Source organism: Nelumbo nucifera, chromosome 7 (genome assembly GCF_055504915.1).
Source record: "Nelumbo nucifera cultivar China Antique chromosome 7, China Antique-T2T, whole genome shotgun sequence".
Taxonomy (NCBI): Eukaryota; Viridiplantae; Streptophyta; class Magnoliopsida; order Proteales; family Nelumbonaceae; genus Nelumbo; species Nelumbo nucifera.
This window is the reverse complement of record NC_142655.1, coordinates 46,487,604-46,509,264: the sequence shown is the minus strand read 5'-3', so window position 1 is coordinate 46,509,264 and position 21,661 is coordinate 46,487,604. Positions and strand designations below refer to the sequence as shown.

Sequence of the window (21,661 nt, the reverse complement as noted above, 5' to 3'; positions counted from 1 at the left end):
ATTGTAGGTTTTAAGGGTGCAAATTGGGCCGGCCCAGCCCAAGGCCAAACCAGCCCAGTCTTTTCTTTTCTTTAAGGGTGCAAAAAGGCATTAGTTGAATACTTCTCATTGGGTTTGGGCCCAAGAAGTTGGGATTTTTTCATAATTGTCAAGATGGGCCCAAGAAGGCGGTTTTCCAAGGTTGTCTCACCCAAATGCCACGGATTTTGTATACTCGGCGCCCACCTAGCGAGAACCTAAGCGACTAGGTAGGCACCTACATACATCTAAGAAACTATTTTTTTAATTTATTATTTTGATATTTTATTGGATGTTTTATTCTTTTAAAATAAAATTGGTTACATAATATCATTTTATTATTAAAACAGCAATACAAGCATTCAACTAATGCCTTTTTATTTTCTTTATGCATAAGGGTTTTTTTATTCGATTGGAGAGGGATGAGAACCGAAGACTTCAAGCCCTAGCCCAACTCCATTGCACCTCAGCTTCAGCAGGTAAATTCTTCTTCTTCTTCTTCAGATTTCAGTCTTGAGTTCTCTCTTCTCACTACTTTTTCATTTTTTTTCCGAAAAAAATAGAGCCTCTGCCCCTATACTCCTCAGTCCTCCCTTTCTCCACTCATCATCATCATCATCATCTTCTTTTTCTTCTTCTTCTTCTTCTTCTTCTTCTTCTTCTTCTTCTTCTTCAATAGATTTCAGTCCTAAGTTCTCTCTTCTCAGCTCAGACATTTTTTTCCTTTTCATTTTTTAAAAAACAGGGTCTCCGCCCCTATACTCCTCAGTCCTCCCTTTCTCCACTCATCTTCTCCTTCTTCTTCTTTAGATTTCAATCCTAAGATCTCTCTTCTCAACTCAGACATTTTTTCCTTTTTATTTTTGAAAAAAACAAGGTCTCCGCCCCTATACTCCTCAGTCCTCCCTTTCTCCACTCATCATCATCATCATCATCATCATCATCATCACCATCATCTTCTTCTTCTTCTTCTTCTTCTTCTTCTTCCGCACCATGAGTACATGACTATTCTCAGTTGTCAGTAGTCACTCTCAATAGTCACTAGTCACAAGTTAGTCCATTTTTTCCTTTTTTTTTCTTTAGAAAAAAATAGGGGCTCTGTCTTATACTCCTCTCCTCCTTCATTGATTCACTCATTGTTCTCACTTATCGGTTTTTAACAGTCGAATCTACTCTTCTTCTTTTCTTCAATTCTTCTTCTCTTCTTTAATTCTTCTTCTTCTCATTCAAATATTTTTTATATCATTAATATATATATGGCTGAAATCTTTTTACATGGCTAAACTACAAGTCTGAAACTTGATTATATGGCTGAATTGAAAATCTGATATTTGATTATATGGTTGTTTTTTTTAATTTCTATTTGTATATTGCAATATTGCATTTGCTTATTTGCTTTATTGGTTGCTTGCTTACTTAGGAAATATATGAATATTGCAATATTGAATGAAATTTGATTATATCATATAGATATAGCTGAATTTTTCTTGCTTTAAATTTTTATTCAATTTCTATTTCTAACTGAATAACTGAATTATTGAAAAAAATTATTATTTGTTTTTATTAGTCTTTTTCTCTTAGACTCTTAGGGCGTGTTCATTTCCTCTTAACTCTTATCTCTTAAGAGGAATCTTTTAACTTTAAGAGAAAAATGGTTGTTCGTTTCCTCGTATCTTTTATCTCTTAAAGTGCAATCATACAACTTTTTATTTTCCAATGATACCTCCAAAACGTCAAACGAAAACTCTAATATATGGGGTCAAAATGGACATTTGATAATTTTTAGAATTCTGAATTCAGAACAACAGTCTATTTCAAGTGGTAGGAGCACTCCAATTTCAAATTCCTCATTTCCATCAAAAAACAAAAAAAAAAGGAAAATGTTAGAGGACCTATGGATAGTTTTGTGACACCAAGTCCAGAAGAAATTGATGAAACAAGGCATAAAGGACAATTGGCTCAAACAAGCATTCAAAGTCGTTTGAAGAAAGAAAAAAATGAAAAAATAAATGAATATGTAGCAAAGTGGTTTTATTAAGCTGGGATTCCTTTCAATACAGTGAAATTGAAAAGTTTTGAAGTCATGGTTGAAACAATTGCACAATTTGGGTCCGGATACAAGCCTCCAAGTTACCATGAATTACAAAAGCCACTCTTAAAAGGGGAGATTGAGAAAATAAAGCAAATGCACAAGGAGTATGAGGCTTCTTGGAAGAGTTATGATTGTACCATCATGTTTGATGGATAGACTCATAAAATACAAAGATTTTTTATTAATATTTTGGTGAATTCCCCTAAAGGGACTTTTTTTTTCTAAAACCAGTTGATGCCTCAAATGAAGTCCATAATGCAACTTTTCTGTTTGAGTTGATTGATAAAGTTGTTGAGGAAATAGGGAAGGAGCATGTGGTGCAAGTGGTTACTGATAATTACTCTGCTTATGTTGTTGTTGGTGATCTTTTAAGATTGAAGAGGAAGAATTTATTTTGGACTCCTTGTGCTGCTCATTGTATAGGCCTTATATTAGAAGACATTGGAGATTTGTGGTCTACAAAAAGTTGTATTGCTAGGGCAAGACAAGTAATTGATTTTATTTATAGGCATCATCTTCTTATTGCACCCATGAGGGAAAAAAACAAATGGAAGAAATCATGTACGATGTGCAGTTACAAGGTTTGCCACATCTTTTCTAACTTTACAAAGTTTGGATACTTTCAAGGAGCCCTTGTGTGCTTTATTTGTTGGTGATGTGTGGAACAAGAGTAAATGGGATAAGAAATCAAATGGACTTTAATCATCAAACATTGTGCTTTATGTTGGATTTTGGAAAAATATAAGAGTTGCTCTTTTAGCTGCCCAACCAATTGTGGAGGTTTTATGATTGGTTGATGGTGATAAAAAACCCACAATGGATTATTTTTATTATGCAACGGAGCGAGTAAAAGAGAAAATAAAAAGAAAATTTTAGTGGAAAAAAAATGTAGTATAAGCCCATTTTAGACATTTTTGATAGGCATTGGACTAATATGATGCAACATTCGTTGCACCTTGCTGCTTTTTTTCACAATCTAGCCCTTTATTATAAGGCTAAAGCACAAGATGAAGCGTCGGTTGGAAAGTTTGAAATGGGCTTTCTAGATTGCATTGAGAGAATAGTTAGTGATATTGAAATTCAATACAATATCTCTAATCAGTTGGAAGAGTATAGACATGCTCGTGGTGTTTTCTCTAAAGAACTGACAATTAGGCAATGTGAAACGAAGCAACCAAGTAATATAAGCTCTATTCTCTTGAAACTTATATTTATATTTTATTCCTATTATTTTAAATTTATATTGTCTTAATTCTTTTTTTTTCTATTTTGTAGCTGATTGGTAGCATAGCTATGGACATTGCACCCCAGACCTTAGGCATATTGCATTATGCATATTAGGTCTTACATGCACTTCTTCTGCTTGTGAGCGCAACTTGAGCACTTTTGAGCATATAAGCTCTAAGTAATGAACCTAATGGTTGGTTTTATGATAAAATTATCTATAAAAGTTAAAAAATTTATTTTTATAATTTTTCTTATTTTGTTGTGAATGTAGATTCATACAAAAAAGAGGAATAGGTTTGATTAAAAGAGGCTCAATGATCTTGTATTTATTCAATACAATCAACGCCTCCGAGAAAGATTTACAAGGCATGCAAATCCAAAGCAACTTGATCCTATTTGCTTTGATGATGTAGATGAAACTATTGAGTGGTTGACAAGGATAGACCCCTTAAATGGCTTGGTCTATGAAGGGTGTGATCTTACATAGATGTAGATGAAGCATTAGGGGCATCTGAAATCCTTGAAGGGTTAAATAGGCCAAGGAGAAATGGACATGGACATGGAAATGCAAGTGGGGTACCTAAGGTGCAAGTAGAGGTAGAGGTGAAGGTGGTCGTGGGATAGGTGAATCTGAAAGGCAAGATGGCAAAAGTGTTGTTCAAGAAGAAGAACAATACTCGATGTGGGACAAAGATATGGAAGATAATGAAAATGAAGAAAAATATATTGATATTGAAAATGATCATGATGATGATGATGATAGTAATGATGACGAGGATGAAGATATTGATGTTGGTGCTAATGATATTGGTGCATTTAGTGGAGGTGTTGGTGGTTCTTACTTCTTAGACACTTCAATTAATTAGAGAATAGAGAATTTTCTTTATGAATTGTTTATGATACATTTAAAGTTTTAAACTTCATATTTATTTTTTAAGGACTTGTGAAAATGAATGATGATTTATACTTCTTCATTATATGCTATTATGATTTTTATTTTTTAATGATTTCATGACTTTCATAGTTTCACTTTATTCTGTCTTAATTGGCTACTTCCTAGTTCCTACATAAACTACCAAGTACCAACCATCAACCAAGGTATGTATTTTAATCCTTAAAATATTGATATTGAATTCTTGTGATTTTTTTTTGTTGTTGTAGTGCTTCTTCCATTTGTTATTGACAAAGTTGATTTCTTATTGAATGATTAATTCTTTTAATTTGTTTTCTTATTGAAGGCAAAGTTGCAAAAAAAAGAATACTCAAGATCAACACTCAATCATCCAAAAGGTATGGTTCTATGAAACTAAAATTTTAAATTATTAGTGTTTTTCTTTTTTTACATTTTTAGTGTTGCCAACTTGCCATGTTAGTAGACTTGTTACTCTCACTTCACTTGCTTGATTGCATATTATTTTGAAAAGCCACTTGTTTGCTTGCTTATTTCTTTTAATTCAAATGTTCAATTTTTATGTTTCCACATGAAAATTACACTTATATGAAATATTTTATTAATTATGCTTAGTGTAATGTGTAGCTAGTAAGCAAATATAACTTATAAAATAGTTTAGGTCATTTAGGAAGTGTAGAAATCTATAGATTTTATATTTATTGATTTCATCACCTAGGTGCCTAGGTGTCCCATGGTCGCCTAGCCTCGCCTAGTCACCTTGACAATTATGGCTTTTTTATTTTTCAGGCCTGGCCCTTAGGTAGTCCGAACACAGCTTGAGCCCAACCCAACTATATACATTTATTTATACATACATACATACATACATACATACATACATACATACATACATACATACATACATAAATGTATAATTTTAGAGTGGATTCATTGACTAGCCTGAGCCCAACCCAAGTGCATCAAATTACAGTGCAGGTTGGGCTCAGGTTGGGAAAAGCAAGCTTGACCTCGATCTCGGTCCAGGTGCAGGCCTTAGGGTTGGTCCTGAGTTGACCATAAACCTAGCCCAATTGGCTCGACTTGCACCCCTAATAGTTTTTTCGCAATACCGGCGGGTTGTGTTAAGTGGTAAGCCCACATTTACCCCACAATATTAAAGGGCTATGTTTGGTTCTATGGGTGTTTATTGGAAAAATGCTGCCACATCAATGTCAATTAGGCATTTGCATTTATTGTACAAGAAAACATTGTTTGGTTTCAATATTTATCAAATAAACATTAAAAAGCATGAAAACACTTAGATTTATGTGCATGAGGCATTGGGGGATGTTAGACAGTTTTGTATGCCCTTAGCTTCAATCAGAATGATGTACTTTATGAGTTTATTGTAAATGAATAAAAGTGCATATTTGATTCATGTTCCCTTGGTATGTTTTTGTGTAATACCCTTAAACTGGACACTTAATGAGACTCGTGTTAGTTTAGAATGTTCATAGCCAGTGAGTCGGTCTGGGGAGACCAATCCTGATAAGGCTGACACTGTGGTGTCACCAAGTCGGTTGGGGTGGCCTGTCTCAGTTGCCAGGGTGAGACCCTAGGCACATACAGTGTAGGATTAATTGAATCTATGAACTAGACCAGATTTATAGTATTGCCCTGGACCTTGGAGATTGATGGGCAAAACTGGAAAGTTACACCCGACCCCTAGACTCGATTATGATACTGCATTAGGTGTCGGATTGGGCTATCTTTGATGTACCAATCAGTGAGATCCTTAGCGGGGGTCAAAACCTAGGTATGCTTGGACAGTCTGAGAATTCATCTAAGTGGGTGATCATAGTGACAAGATCAGCCCCTTTGTCGGACAAAGGTAATGATCGGGGATGCACTCTCACTGTTGGAAACCAAGACTGCCGGCAACCGATTTCAATCGTTGAGATTTGTTTTGTAAAGTATATTTTATATGAGATATAAAAGTAAATATATTATGGTTTCTAAAATGTTTGCAAGAAAGTATTAATTTCCGGGATCCATATAAGTAGAGAGTGCAACACTGTTCCTTACAGCCGAGGGAGAGGTCCTCTCTTGTCAGGCAGTGTATGATCATTATGGGCTGAGAGGTTAAGTGTAAGACCATTGAGGATAATACCTGATGGGTTAATCTTGCATTTGCCCACAGTCCCTGGGTGTTACAAGGTGGCTTGGCCCAAAGACTACTTAGGGTAAGTGTTGGGCCCATAGAGCCCATTTGATGGGTTTTAGGGGGTGCATTGTCCATAGCAGTGTATTCGGCCAGGTCTTGTAACCAAGGCTGGGTCGAACCCATGTGGCTAATGTGTATATCAATGTTTGGGTCCCACGCCATACATGGAAGCCCAACTGGGCAACAGTTAGGAAGGTTAAGTGAGCACATAAGCTTAATGGGCCTAAAGCCCATTTCGAACTGGGCTATTTAATTAGTTAATTATGGGGCGAATTCTGAGATGGATTAGCAGATAGGATAGGGTCTTGACCCTATCCACTCAAAGAGTCTAGATCTGAATGTGATTTAGATCTAGAAACCTCCTAATAAGATTAGGAGAAAGCTAATCTAATCTGCAGATAAGATAAGGGTTTATCCTTATCACCTAAAATGAGGGCTGATCCAAATATGATTTGGATAAGCAGCTCCTAATTGGATTTGGAGCTGATCTTTTAGGTTAACAAAAGAAGGAGGGGGCGGCAGCCTTTAGAAGAAAAAAATAATCAGATCCTCTTTAGAGCTAAAACTACAGAAGAAAGATTTCTGCAACCCCTGCAAAGATCTTTCTTGTCGTTTCCTTCCTACAGCCGCCAGATATCCAATTCGATCTCCAATTGTGGGAGAAGTCAAGATTCGATCTTGACATCAGTTTCTTTGAGAAAGAATTGATTGGAAGCTGTGCTCACGTACCATCCTTCTGTTTCTTGCAAAGGATAGAATTCTTGGAGAAGAATACTGCTGATTCTGCTTCATCCTGCACTAATTATTATTTAGAACTATTCTATATGATTTTCTTGATTTATGGGCTGTTCGTACAAGAGGAGATCGAAATCTTGATTTGCGCAGGGAACCTATGATTTTGCAGATTTTGGATTGTTTTATTACATTTGGTCTGTTAAATAATTTTTTTATTTTTAGACTGAATGTATAGGTATTCGATCTGATGTAATTATTAATAGAAATTAGGATTTCTATTTATTTTATTTTTGGATCGAAGATGGCGACACAGAAAAGGAGATTTCGCAGAGAAGGAGATTTCGCAGATGGGAGAATTACAATCTGCGATTTGCAGTTTATGAAACTACAAACTGTGATCTAACCTCTGTTTTACAAGATGGATTGTGCGAACAGCCCTGTTTGACTGATTCTTGATTTTTCTTTTATCAGTATTTAATTTTAGATTATTTTCTTGAATTAAAGATTTAATTAAAGATCAAACCCTAGACCTATTCGAACCAAGATTGGTTCAAATTATTTGGACCGAATCTAGGGTTTAATCAAGGCTGAAAGTCATCCCTAATTTTCCCACTAATGGGCCTGAGGCTTGATGTTTAATTAAATGGTTAATTCGGCTCAACCTGTAAAAGCCCAGTTTTAAATTGTTAAAACTGCTAAAAGCCCATTTAACACATAAAGCTATATGGGCTGAACCATTCGGCCCATATACCTAGATAATATTAATGGTTAATATTATGGATTTAAAATGGGCTTCAAATGGGCTTTACAGATAATTAATTGATTGGATCAATTTATCCTTGCATGTGATGTATGGATGTATGATGTGCTACGTACATGGGCCATAAGTGCTTGGCCCATTCTCCATCGACAGTGGCTCTTGCGCACACCATGGCTGAATGCACATCATTGTCATGGTGTCCCTTTTGGTCATTGGATGACCTCCCTCAATGGTGGGCCCCACACCTCATCACGAGGTTACGTGCGGAACCCTAGCCGTTTTAGGCCCACCAAAATCTGACTTTATGAAAGTCAGTGGGAGCCACTTTGGTTTGACCTAGATCAAACTAGGGCATAATTAATTGTTCCCTCCAGCTAATATGAGTGCATGTGATAGGAAGATTCATATGATGAACTCTCTAAAGGCCTTCTATCATTAGCATGAGGATGGGTCCTTCAGTAATGAGGAAACACACCAGAAAATGGGCTATCCATTTGCTGTTGGGTTTGTTTGAGTGTTTCATAAGATGATAGGGGCGTCATAGACCGATGCGGGAGGGGCTTCACCAGAAAATGGGAACTCTCTCACGGTACCTTGGCGTTCACGAATATGATGAGTAAGCACTCACTGGACAGAAATGTTTACCTAAAAATGGGCTTTAGAACCATTATGGTCCAGTGCTCAATTAGCCTTCCTAACTGCTGCCCAGTTGGGCTTCCTTGTATGGCGTGGGACCCAAGCATTGATCTACACATCAGCCACATGGGTTCAACCCAACCTTTGTTACAAAGCCTGGCCGAATACACTGTTATGGACAGTGCACCCCCTAAAACCCATCAAATGAGCTCTATGGGCCCAACACTTACCCTAAGTGGTCCCTGGGCAAGCCACCTTGTAACACCCAGGGACTGTGGGCAGATGCAAGATTAGCCCATCGGGTATTATCCTCAACGGTCTTACACTCAATCTCTCGGCCCATAATGATCATACACTGCCCGACAAGAGAGGACCTCTCCCTCGGCTGCAAGGAACAGTGTTGCACTCTCTACTTATATGAATCCTGGGATATAAAATCTTTTGCAAACATTTTAGAAACCATAATATATATATACTTTTATATCTCATATAAAATATATTTTGCAAGACAAATCTCAATGATTGAAATCGGCTGCCGGTAGTCTTGGTTTCCATCAGAGAGAGTGCATCCCCGATCATTACCTTTGTTCGACAAAGGGGCTGATCCTGTCACTATGATCACCCACTTAGATGAATTCTCAGACTGTCCCAACATACCCAGGTTTTGACCCCCACTAAAGATCTCACTGATTGGTACATCAAAGATAGCCCAATCCGACACCTAGTGCAGTATCATAATCGAGTCTAGGGGTCGGGTATAATTTACCAGTTTTGCCCATTAATCTCCAAGGTCCAGGGCAATACTGGAAATCTGGTATGGTTCAAAGATTCAATTGATCCTACACTACATGTGCCTAGGGTCTCACCCCGGTAGCTGAAACATGCCACCCCAACCGACTTGGTGGCACATCAGTGTCAGCCTTATCATGATAGGTCTCCCCAAACCGACCCACTAGCTGTGAACATTCAAAACTAACACGAGTCTCATTAAGTGTCCAGTTTAAGGGTATTACACAGAAACATACCAAGGGAACATCAATCAAATATGTACTTTTATTCATTTACAATAAACTCATAAAGTACATCATTCTGATTGAAGAGTCATCCCCAAAGTCAGCTTAAGCAAAATTACGAGGAAGCGACTCCTGACTTGTGAAGAGTCAACCTCTAAGTAATACTTTGTTTTAAATTTAAAATCATTGCACCTACAATAAATACCCAATTTCTATATTAATTACTCTATGTTCAAATTGTTGAAACAACCTTATTAAATACTTTGACATTTGAGCATTGGTAGAGAGTCTAGATCTACACCTCACACTAGTAGAGAGTCTGCATCTACACCTCATACTAACCTCACAGCTTGTCCTAGCCACACATCGGGAACATCTTCCGTACTTGTGCGTTATTATTCGTGGAGATGTTACCAGTATAGGATGGGATGTGGTTGTGAGGTCGGTGAGAGGAGCACTCTTTGAGAACTAAATCCTAATTCAATGGTAGAATCTCATCGTTACACCAAAAAGCTGAATCAAATTCTCTTTTGGAGGAGTTCAAATTAGTCTCCACAAGATTGCGCCCCACAATTTCCCACAGCACATCCCCACCGTGTACGGGAAACACCTCCAGATGATGACATCATCATTTCCGGTACTATCATTGGGAGATGTTCCCAATACACGACGGGGATGTGTTATGGGACATTGTGGGGCGTAGTCTTGTGGGGGGCTGATTTGATCTCCTTTTAGAGCAGGTATTTTGAATGTTTTAGAAGTGTAAAAAACAACAATGAAGTAAAAGATTTTTCTTGAGCTTAAGTTTTCAAATTCAAAGAATAGGAAAATAAAAAAAAATCCACCAAAGAGGGTTTGAAGTTTGAGGGAAACAATGTCAAATTCATGAAAGGAAACTTGATGCCCTAATCTATAAATCTAAGTTGAATAGTTTGAATTATATTGTCATATTAGACCAAAAAGGATTATGTTGTGTGCTTCATTGTAAAATACAATTGATTATGAGACTGAAAGGAAGAGTGAAGGGTGTTTTTGGTGTTTGAGCAAGCACAGTGTCAACCCATAGGTTGAGGTGCAACCAACACTGACAAAACCGGTTATATATGAAAGGTGTAACTTGCACCAAAAAAACTAGTTAGGTTGAAAGTCGTGTGACTAGCATCGTAAAAAACAATATATTGGTTGTATGGCATTAGCAAGGATGTGGATATAGCTATATCTTGAATTAGATAGCTACTTGTTTCAATGCAATCCACCCCCATAAAATGTCAATCGTAGGAAAAATAGTTGCTAAGAATTGAATAGACTGAACTAAGTAATGGTTAAAAATGAATGACAAAATTAAAAAAAAAAAAGAAAACAATTTTAGATGCAGAAATCAACTTAAATTTAGTTGAGTAAATTATAACAAATTTCTAGTTTATCTTTACATTGTTTACATACTTGTTCTTATAGGCATTGAAACCAAGTGAAGGGAAACCTGCAAAGCCACAATCATCTCTCATTGTGGAGAACCATTAGAAGAGAGATCATTGAAGAACTTGGCCAATGCTCTAATTTTGTTCTTGAATAATATATAAGAGAGACTTATCAGTATACACAATGTTCAAATAATCAAAATTATCAAGAAAAACAACACTATGTCTTGTCAAGAAAATCTTACTTTGCAAGTGTAGTTCCTTGAGAAATGTGGCAACAATTGATAAGGTGTTTACCATAGAATACAATATTTCAACAATCTTAAAAAACAAAAGTAATAAAAATAAAGCATGATCATTTGTGATTGTCTCCATATAGTAATAACATTGTAGATTCAGTCATTAAGAAATTTTTTTATTGGGAAAATTCATGATTGTAAGTGGTGTGGAAAGGCTAAGCGTGGTGGTCCCCTTAATGGACAAAGAAAGACTAGGAGTCTCGGGTAATAGGAGTAGGTTGGGATCTTCTGTTGATAGAATTATGTGTTTGTTGTGGTTTGCACTGCCTTTTATAAGGGGAGATCCTGAGGCCCTGAAGGGAAGGAACCAAAAGGGATTTGACTCCTATTTGGAAAGGGGATCCTTGATTTGATATTGACTGACAGGAGGGTGTTGCTTGGGGTTCACCACATGTCACATGAGATCTTCACAAGACGAAATTTCCTTTAATTTGAGGATTCTCCTAATGCACATATGCTACTTCCATTTGCGAGTCCCCTTTGTTGACATGGCATGGGTGACGTCAAAGTTAGTTTGACATGTTGGACTACTTGCTCCATCATCAACTGATTATTCTATCAACAATAGTCTTTGGCTTGTAAATGCATGATTCTAGGTTCCTGACGCTCCTGAGCTTATTGCAGATTTGTAAGTACATCTTGGTTCCTTCATCGCAACCATAGTTATGGTGAACAACATGTTCTTACAACTAGCCCCCCTGGTTATTGGTAAGCATAAGCTTATCAATAATCATTTGCGTTGTGTGTTTTAAAAGGCAACAGGGAGGTGAGGATTTTGTTTTGAATTTAGGGGTTTTTGATAGAAATCAATTAAGGGTTCAAGGTCTTTTAGCATTGATGCGATTGGTCTATTTTTGCTTTGAGGTTTGATTCGTCTCTTGTGTTATTAGCCCCCTATTTCTTGGTCGAAAGGCTTCTGTCAAAAGTCATAGGTATTGTTACTTTTGGTTTTACAACCCCCCATGACTTTCGATATAGGGCTTCCTAGCAAGAAACGTGTATTTACTTGGGCAGGCTATGGGAGTTTTCCGTTTTTCAAAAAATGGTATATTGTGGTGATATACTTTGATTGGCGGGGTGATAGCCCCCTAGTGTTTTGGCAATGGGATGTCCGGTGTCAATGTTATTCTTAATGCCGTACTGGGTAGTTTAAGTGATTTCCCATGTTTTGTTTACACTATGTTTATGTAACTATTTTGTCGTGCATGGTGTTGAATTAACTGTTAATCTATGTTCTAAGAGGCCAACGCTGATTGGCTGGTGAGGTGTCTTGGATGATGTAGTGTGTAGCCTTCATTTAGGCTATGGGTACGAACATTCAGTGATTTCATTTGAATCATAACAATTTTAAGTCACTTCCTTTTTATTTGGGACACTAACAATTTTAAATTGCTTCCTTTTATGAGACACAGTTTCGGTTGCTACATAGTTTCCAAATTATCTTTAAAAGTGGGGTGAGGGTGGTCTACTCTCATTCGTTTTTGTCTGAAGTGTTGTGCTACCATTGTTGCGACTACTCTACAGCTCTATTCCCCTTTTGCTTGTTGTTTTTTCCATTTAGGGTTGTTGCATTTTGTATTGGATGGCACCACGCAAATAGTCTAAGGGTTCCCATGCACAGGAAGAGGTGACTAAGCAAGTTTGTCCATTCCTAGGCTTCGTCTGGGACATAGATACAACAAAGTTGCTCCCCAACTACGAGTCTGAAGGGTGGCTGGCTCAAGGAGGGGTTTTGGTCTCTGGTGCCTGTGGCGATGGGCAAAGGCAACACCTTTGATATTGTTGAAGGCAAGGAGTTTCTCTGTCTATATGGGCAACAGGTGTGCAAATTCAGCTACCGTTGCATAGAGCCTAAGATGGGCTTTGAAGGCTCCACCAACCATGTTTTGTGGGCATCATTTATCTTAGAGAATCCTATGTATTGCAGGCTACTGTGTGATGCAAGTTTGTTAAGTTTTATGGAATGCTTCATGGATCTTCAAGGGGTGACGGTGTGGATTTTGTGGAACCATTGTTGGGACATTGGTGTTGCCATACCTGCAGCTTTTTTGGTGCATTAGGAGAGTTTGGCGTTATGATAGAGGATGTTGTAGCTTTACTGGCACTACCAGTGTTTGGTACTATATCAACACGTCATCTCTAGCACCTGGAAAGTATTCCTAGGGAATTGATTCCAGTATATGAAGAATTGGTGGCCGAGATAGACCACTTTAAGTTGAAGATGGACTCTACTTCTGCTCAGGGCAAGATGACACTTACTGGGTGGATGAAGTACTGGTTCAAGTACCATGGCGGCAGTTGCTTCATGGTGCAAAAGATAAATAGTCAGTGTTACTTGGTTGCTTTTGTTCTTTACATGGCTTCTAGGTTCCTCTTCCCAGATGCTCCTAACTATGGATTGCGTACATGGGTCGTGACATTGGTCATTTCGGTTGCCGTGGGACATTAGCTGCCATTGGCATCAATGTTTCTCGGTTATTTGAACGAGCATATGGATGACATAGTCCATCAGATTATGGATCCTGGATGTGCATGTTGGTCTTCGTATGTCTTTTTCGCATTCTTCTTTATGTTTATCTCTGAGCATTTTGATTTGGACATTGTGCCCCGCAAGCTATCCCCTTTCAGTGTGCATGTGGCCACATTGGACGAAGTGGAGTCCTGGCAGGTCTCAATTGACGTCTGTAGGGGAAAGTGGTGGTTGAATGCGAAAAGGGGCAGGGGTTTTGGTGTTAATAGAATAGAATCCTGGCTTGCTAGTTTGGATGGATTCGTAGCCCGTCCTTATGTTCAGTGCGTGCCCTATTCCATGCAATTCTATGTGGGAATGAACGTTACCAAAGGGGGAGATTAGCAGGGCACCGTCAGTGTTGATAATCTTGTAGTTAGGGCTACTCGTCTAGTGTAATGGCTTAGGGTCCTCTGTTATTTGGATAGGCCAGGGGAGGTCCAGACTAATGTTTACTGTCCAGACCACCTCTTTTGGTATGATAGCTTGGGCTTGCAGTTTCTTATTCATGAATGTGAGGACATTTTTTGGTAGCGGCACAATGACCTTGCATTTTTTTGTGTTTCCTATTTTCCAGTAGCTGGATGTAAGTGCACTGAGGTTTGTTCCTCACTCTGTTGTGTAGGTGCATGGTGCTCACTTAGTCCCTCAGATCATAGTGAACACTAGATTGATACCGCATAGACGTTTGTGATCAGCCTACAGTCAACCTTCCCTCCGCGATGAAACCCCGATTCATCGCACACCTGTGATGAACCTTCAAGCGCTACGACATCCCGATTCCTTAAAGACCGAGCCCAGACATCACTTACATGTGTAATTTCGAAGGGGCAAACAGGACAAGGTGCCACATAGGACTAATAAGGCACCGTCTGCCAGATAGTGATGACATTAGTGCCACGTCAATAAGGTGAGGCGCCCAAAGGGAAATAGTACACGTGAGCCCCAGGGATCTCTGAGTGAAAGGAAAGCAAATCCTCTGAGAGATTCCCATGGGGACACATGGCAAAATCCCAGTAGTGCCCTTAATGATTAGTGGAAAATCCAATATTCCCTTTCCTAGTAGAAAACAAATACCTTTAACTCCTTCCTTTCAGGACCTCGGGATCTCTCCCACAAACAAAGATCCTCCTCATAATGAAACTCACTTAGTTATCAAGTATCCTCACCACTAATCCCTTAGCTCATCACACATTCCTCTTGTCCTAGTCTTCAGCTCGACCCTCTTATCCACGGTCTTTCTCTATCTTTCAAAGAGACCGCCTCCCTAACCTAGCCACCACCCTACCTACACGTTGTGACTATCTTTGTGCATTACATGGTGGCTTCCAACTATTCATGGTGGTGGAGCCTTGTCCTAGGCCTATAATGGCCCCTCCACTAGATCATGCTGAGGAACAGGGTGGGGTGGGTTTGTCTAGTGTGCAGGTTCCATTGCACTCGTCTACTTCAGTTTCCCCGCTTGACACGGAAGCGCAATTTTACAAAGGGAAGCGAGTCGTGGTCGAGGAAGGGGAGAGTAGCCATCCTCCCATCACCAATAATCCTCATTCGGTTAGGCAGACCCGTCCTACTTTGCTACCGGGGGCGACAAATGTGAATGTTCCGGTGGTGGGCACTCGACTTAGGGAATAGGGCTCAGTCCCTATAGCCAGCACGACGAGTGTTCCAGTCCAAGCTCCGGTTGACACACTCACAACAAGGATGACGTTCTGCCCCAGGCTGAAGTGGGGTCTGGTAAATAAACAGGGGATTCTTTGCCACCTGTTATAGCTGTAGCAGTCTCGGTTGTGAGTGGTCGTGTGAAGAAAATAGCCCCTCATGTCCGTGTGAAGGGAGCAGGGTCATCCACATTGGTAAGCGTACTAACAATTGACTCAGTTTGCTATTCAAATTTTATTTTCTTTTTTGTCGGGACTAAATGTACATTTTTGTAGTCATTTATTTTGAAATAGGCAAGGGTAAGAGATGGTTTTTGCGAGCCTGTCGCCATGTAAGCGCCAACTGACGGTGCTATGAATGAAGAGGTATGGATAGCTGTATGGAGGGGTCAATCTTTTCTTATAGTATTGTTTTGTTTGAATTCGTGATGGCACACTCATTTTTTCTGTAGGGAATTCTAGTGTCATCCCGGCTAGTATGCCTATGACACCTATCATCAAGCGCTTGATGGAAGACTTAAAGTCTCTTCGCCCGGTGGTTGGAGAGGAGGAGTCACCAAGGGAGGTGCTAGTGATGTGGGCGTTCCAGTCGTCACTTCAGATGTTCGTCAGGGGAGTAATGCTTGTGATGGGGATGGCATGCCTACTGATGCTGATGTAATCATTGAGGCTCCTGTCACAGTATTAGGGCAGCCCCCCACAGGTCTTGTAGCAGGTGAAAGCGCGGATGCGCTTGTTGTAGGCGAGTCAGGGCATGAGCGGGAGCCTTCTCCCGCTGAGCATGTGACATCGACTATCAATGAGGATATCTTAGGTGTTCAGCTCTCATCATCAGACATTCAAGTAAAGTGCCTTGATCATCCTGAATTTATACCCGAGATAGTACGAGTGGAGGTTGACGAGCTGGATTCGTAAGCTGGTGATTGGACCTTACAACTGTGCTTAAGATAATGTGCCAAGAGCTGAAAGATTGTTATGAGAGAGAAGATATGGTGCCTATTGGGTTTGTAGTGTCCGACCCCATCGTAGTTCAAGGAGTTTGCAGATGGGAGCAATTAGTCGTGTTCCACAGCGTTCCCGGCACGATGCCATTTGTTATTAAAAAGGGGTGGTTGCCTTCTGTTGAGTTTCTTCCTGTGGTTATCAGTGCCTCTTTCAACATGGTGGCGGGTTTATTGAACTCCATTATGTTACAATAAGTGGACAAACAATCATGGTCTCTGTTTGCCTGGTGGTTCAAGACATATGTCTCATTTGCTTTGATAGGCTTTAAGATGGAGCAAATCAAAGAGTGAGTGGTTCGTATGGCTCACGTGTTCTGGAAGACCGCCAATATGGAATCAAATCCAATTTCTTCCAAGGGCCTAGATGAAATTCGTAGGCGATTGAAGCTTGTGGACGCCTGTATCTCGAAGACAAAGGAGAAGATAGCTACTCTTCTCGACGAAGCCACTCGCCAACAGAAGGTGTTGTCGTAGTTACGAAAAGAGCACGAAGAAATTGTCACCATTCAACAACCAAGGGCATGTTTAAAGAAAATCACTGAAATGCAAAATTAGTGGTTTAGTGAGTAAGAATTTTGTATTTTATAGTTGACTGTTGTTTTGTAAATATTTAACTGTTGATCTCATTCAATGAAAGCGACTTTTTCTTATGTGCACTATTATTCCATTTTTGTCATTTTGTGTTGTATCTATGACCATCGGCTAGGTTTACCTTGTCATGATCCTGAGGTGAGATCGATATGTTTGGGTGATGTTTATTGAGTGAAAGAGTGGTCTTAATCCCGAGTTATGACTTAACCCCCTATTGGTCAAGTCGTGACCAGTGTGATATCATCTTTTACATTTGATTATATGTTTATGATATAGATGTGGTGGCTTACTAGTGTATTGGACTGAATACACAAGCTTCATAGGTAGGGCACCATGCTCGGTGCTACTGGGTTTTGACAGATAGGGTAGTAAGGGGTTGCGCTTGGGATTTCCAAGTTTCCCTAGATCCACCAAGATAACTTGAAATTGCATCCGGGGCTATCGGGGCTTTCCTAGGGATGCCATGGAATATGGGATTACACTTAGGGATGCCAATGTCTTCTTGGGGTTTTCAAGGAATATGAGATTGCCCTTGGGGCTACCAAGGCCTTCCTGGGGCTGCCAAGGAACATGTAACTGCACTTGGGGTTGCTAGGGTCTTCCTAGGATTGACAGGGAACATATAAACACGCCAAGGCTTGCCAGGGAACATATAATTGCACATGGGATTGCCAAGGCCTTCCTAGGGTTGCTAGGGGATGTGTAATCACGCCTAGGGTTGCCAGGAGATATGTAATCGTGCCTGGGGTTGCCAGGGGATATGTAATTGTGCCTGAAGTTGCCAGGAACGTGTAATCACGTCTAGGGATGATAGGGCCTTCTTGGGGTTTCCAGGGGATATGTAATCGTGCTTGGGATTACTAGTGAAATCACGTAAGTAGCACACAAGAATTAAATAATTGCTAAAGGAAACATAACATGCACATATTTCTGAAACTAAAAGGGAATCTTATTAACATATACATATCAAATACAAATATCATTGTCATTCATTATACAATTTCTACCAGTGTCCATTCATTGTCTCGTCTTGTTCATTTATGTTTATATCCCACAACATAGAATATCCAGTCGTGTGTGCTTCTTTGACAATGTACGTAGAGATGTAAATCGAGCCATTCTGCCCATGGCCCGACACCATGGAACACAGGCCATGCCAAGCCTAGCACAATGGTCCACGCCATGTTGGGCCTGGGGTTTGAAGTCCACAGGTTGGCACAACATGACACGGCCCGCTCGACTTGCTTGAGAACTAGCTGTTGAGGACCCTCAAACAGCTAGTTTTAGCTTTTTTGGGGTGTTCTTACAAAAATACCACTAATAGTTATAAACAGCCATATAGGGGGTGTTTTATGTATTTTGGTTTTGGGGGGACAAAAAATGACACAAATGCCCTCCAATAGCTATATAACAACTACTTTAGATGGGCATTTTATGTAAAGTGAAAAATAACTTTACAATGACCAAAATATCCCTCTCAACAACTAAAAAAACTAGTTTTTAGGGTATTTTGGGTAATCAAATTATTTTCAATTACTATAAATAGCCCTATCCTCCACCATTCTCATCATACCAATTCAGTAATTCTCTTAATCTCTTGTATAGTTCTCATACTCTCTCAAGTTTCAATCCCCCAATTTCTCAAATTCTCAATATCTCATGCATTCTCTGAACTTTGATTGATTGGTTTTCTCCAATTCTCAACTTTATTGAAGTTTCAACAAGAAGAAGGCTTGCTCAGTCAACTCAAGTATCTTAAGTTAGCAATTTGGGAGGCTTGGACTCTTGGAGTTGAAAGGCTTCAACTATTGAAATCAAATTGGGATTCCGAACCGACAATTCGAATAAATCCAATTAAATTCATTTTTATTTTTTTTAAATTAAAAAAATGGTCGGCTCCCCCCAAAACCAATTCCCTAACATGTTCAATTTCGACGATATTCAGTCGTAGCATGATAGTCTTAGCATCGATATGGATGCTATTGATATTGATGGAACTTCTACCCCTAGTACTGATACTATGGGAAAGAAAAAGAGGGCCTCTAAGTTGATTATCTCGGTTTGGAAAATATTTAAAGTAGAAGAGGTTGATGGGAAGGGAAAAAGAGCTATTTTCCTAAAATGTAGAAAAGAATTTAGCTATTGTATCAAGGGTCGTACTGGCCATTTGGGCAGGCATTTGCTCACCCATGAAGAAGAAGAAGAAGAAGAAGGAACAGAAACAACACAAATACAAATTGGGTGCGGGGGTACATTTAAATATTCTCAAGAAAAAATGAGGCAAGAATTAGCAAAATACATTATACATGCTGAACAACCATTTTTGTTAGCTGAAAATACTAAACTTGAAAAATGGTTACGTAATTCTATAAATCTACAATTTTAAAAAGTTTCTAGGAATACTATTAGATTAGATGCCTTAAAAAATTTATTCGTATAAACAAAATTTAATTTATATGTTATCAAATCTAAATTTTAAAGTTGCAATTACTTTTGATGTTTAGACTTCTAAATATAACATCAGTTATAATTGTGCTATGAGTCATTTTATTGATGAAAATTGGCTTTTAAATAAAAGAATTTTAAGTTTTACTTGGTTTGAATGGCCACAGACTGGCCCAACTATTGTTGCAAGCATTTTAAATACTTTACATGCTTATGGAATTAACAATAAATTATTTTCTATTAGTTTCAATAATACTTGTCATAATGATTTAGCAATAAATATTTTTAAATCTCAATTAAAACCATGTTTAAATGGTAAATTATTTCATATCAGATGTCCATGTCACATATTAAATTTATGTATTTAGGATGCTTTAAATACTATTTCTAATCATATTTCTAAAATTAGAAATTGTATTATATATATTAAAAGTTATGGGTCAAGAAAACAAGAATTTAGATATTTATGTCAAAATTATGGTTTAAAATATAAACATTGTATATTAGAAGTTAAACATAAATGTAATTCTACTTATGCTATGCTAGAAAGTTGTATTTCTTACAAACAAATCCTTAATAATTTTTTAAAATATTTTTATGATGCAACTAATGAATTATTGGGTATTTACTATCTAATTAGTTCTAATTTAACTTATTAATTAATGAAGATTAGCGATTGTTTTGCAAAATATAGAAATAATCCACAATTTAAAAGTATTGTTAAAATAATGGAAAATAAATTTAAAAACTATTTGTAGAACATTTCTCCTATTTATCATCTGAAATGTATAATTTATATGAATCTGAAGTAATATGAAATACTTCTACAAGTTGTACAACTGCATCTTCCACTTCTGAACTTGAGCCCAATAGTAGAAGAGAAAAACTTTTTTATCTAATAAGTAGAAGGTAGAAATCTGCTACATCAACAACATGTTCTTTTATTGAACTTAATTTTTATTTACAAGCAAATTTTTCTACTTTAGGTGAGGGAACAAATAATTTTGATATTTTAGCCTGGTGGAGTGAACATTCAAAAAATTATCCAATTCTTGTCGGCAATGCACGTGATCTACTAAACCCTCTAGTGTCTATAATTCCACTGGAGTCTTGTTTTATAGTGCAGGTACTAGGGTGTTGGACAACAAGAAAAACTATATGAATGATGAAAGTCTAGAGATGTGCATCTACTTTAAAGATTGGTTAGATGCTGAAGACAGATTACAAGACAAAAGAGGGCATGACACTACACCCGATATTTCACATGAAGCAGATGATGAAAGTCATGAACAACAGGAGAAAATTAGAAAATGATGAAATCAATATTTTTTGTTTACTCACTCAATAGTTGTACATCATTTTTTCAAATTATTGTAAATTTTGTTTAAATTTTCCTTAATTTATTTGTATTTTTAACAATGTAATTTTGTATTTTCAATTTGTAACTATTTTGTGTTTTCATATTTTATTAATTTATTCCATTTTCCAATTTTCATATTTCATTCATCCAAGTATCCAACGATTGTATGCTTTGTAATTTTTATCATTCAAATTTAAATGAAATAAAATTCCTATTTTTCTTCCAATTTGTTATTCCATTCTTTTTTGGTTAAGTATTTTTTTTTCATTTTTTTGTTAGATTTTCTCATTTCATACTTAGCAAAGAAATAAAATAATGTCAAAAAACAAAAAAAAAGTAAAAAACTAGTTTGGCCCGATTCGGCCCACACCCAAGGCCCAAGCTGTGGCCCAGCCTGCACGACACGAGCCACATTTTGCACGGCTCACTTACCCGATACAATCCGTTTCACACCTCTAAATGTACGGTCCGACCCACTTAGGTGTGAATTTTCCAGTTGATTTCCCTTGTCGCACATGTAGCATTGTCTTCAGCACCTTATCCCCTTTGAATTTGCGAGGCTTCACCAGTTTGTTGAAGTTAGAGGCCATGAGTTGTTTGTATTTTATTTGTTTTTGCAGTGATTTCTCCCTGACTTCTTCTTTGCATTCTAGTTTGTCACTAAGCAGTTGGTTCATGTCCTCTGTCTGAAAACACTTTCCCATTGTATAAGCTGTTCTAGCAAACATCGTTTGTATTTCTATTGGCAAGACTACTTCTTGGTTAGAGACTAAGGAA

General features: G+C 38.1%; 1 long non-coding RNA gene across 1 annotated transcript; it reads left to right on the top strand.

Moving 5' to 3' along the window:
• The first annotated feature begins 397 nt into the window (after positions 1–397).
• LOC148790459 (uncharacterized) lies at positions 398–21,043 on the top strand. Its single transcript, XR_016078942.1, has 3 exons — positions 398–497; positions 4,576–4,627; positions 20,651–21,043. It is a non-coding gene; the product is annotated as an uncharacterized LOC148790459 (long non-coding RNA).
• Positions 21,044–21,661: the final 618 nt, after the last annotated feature.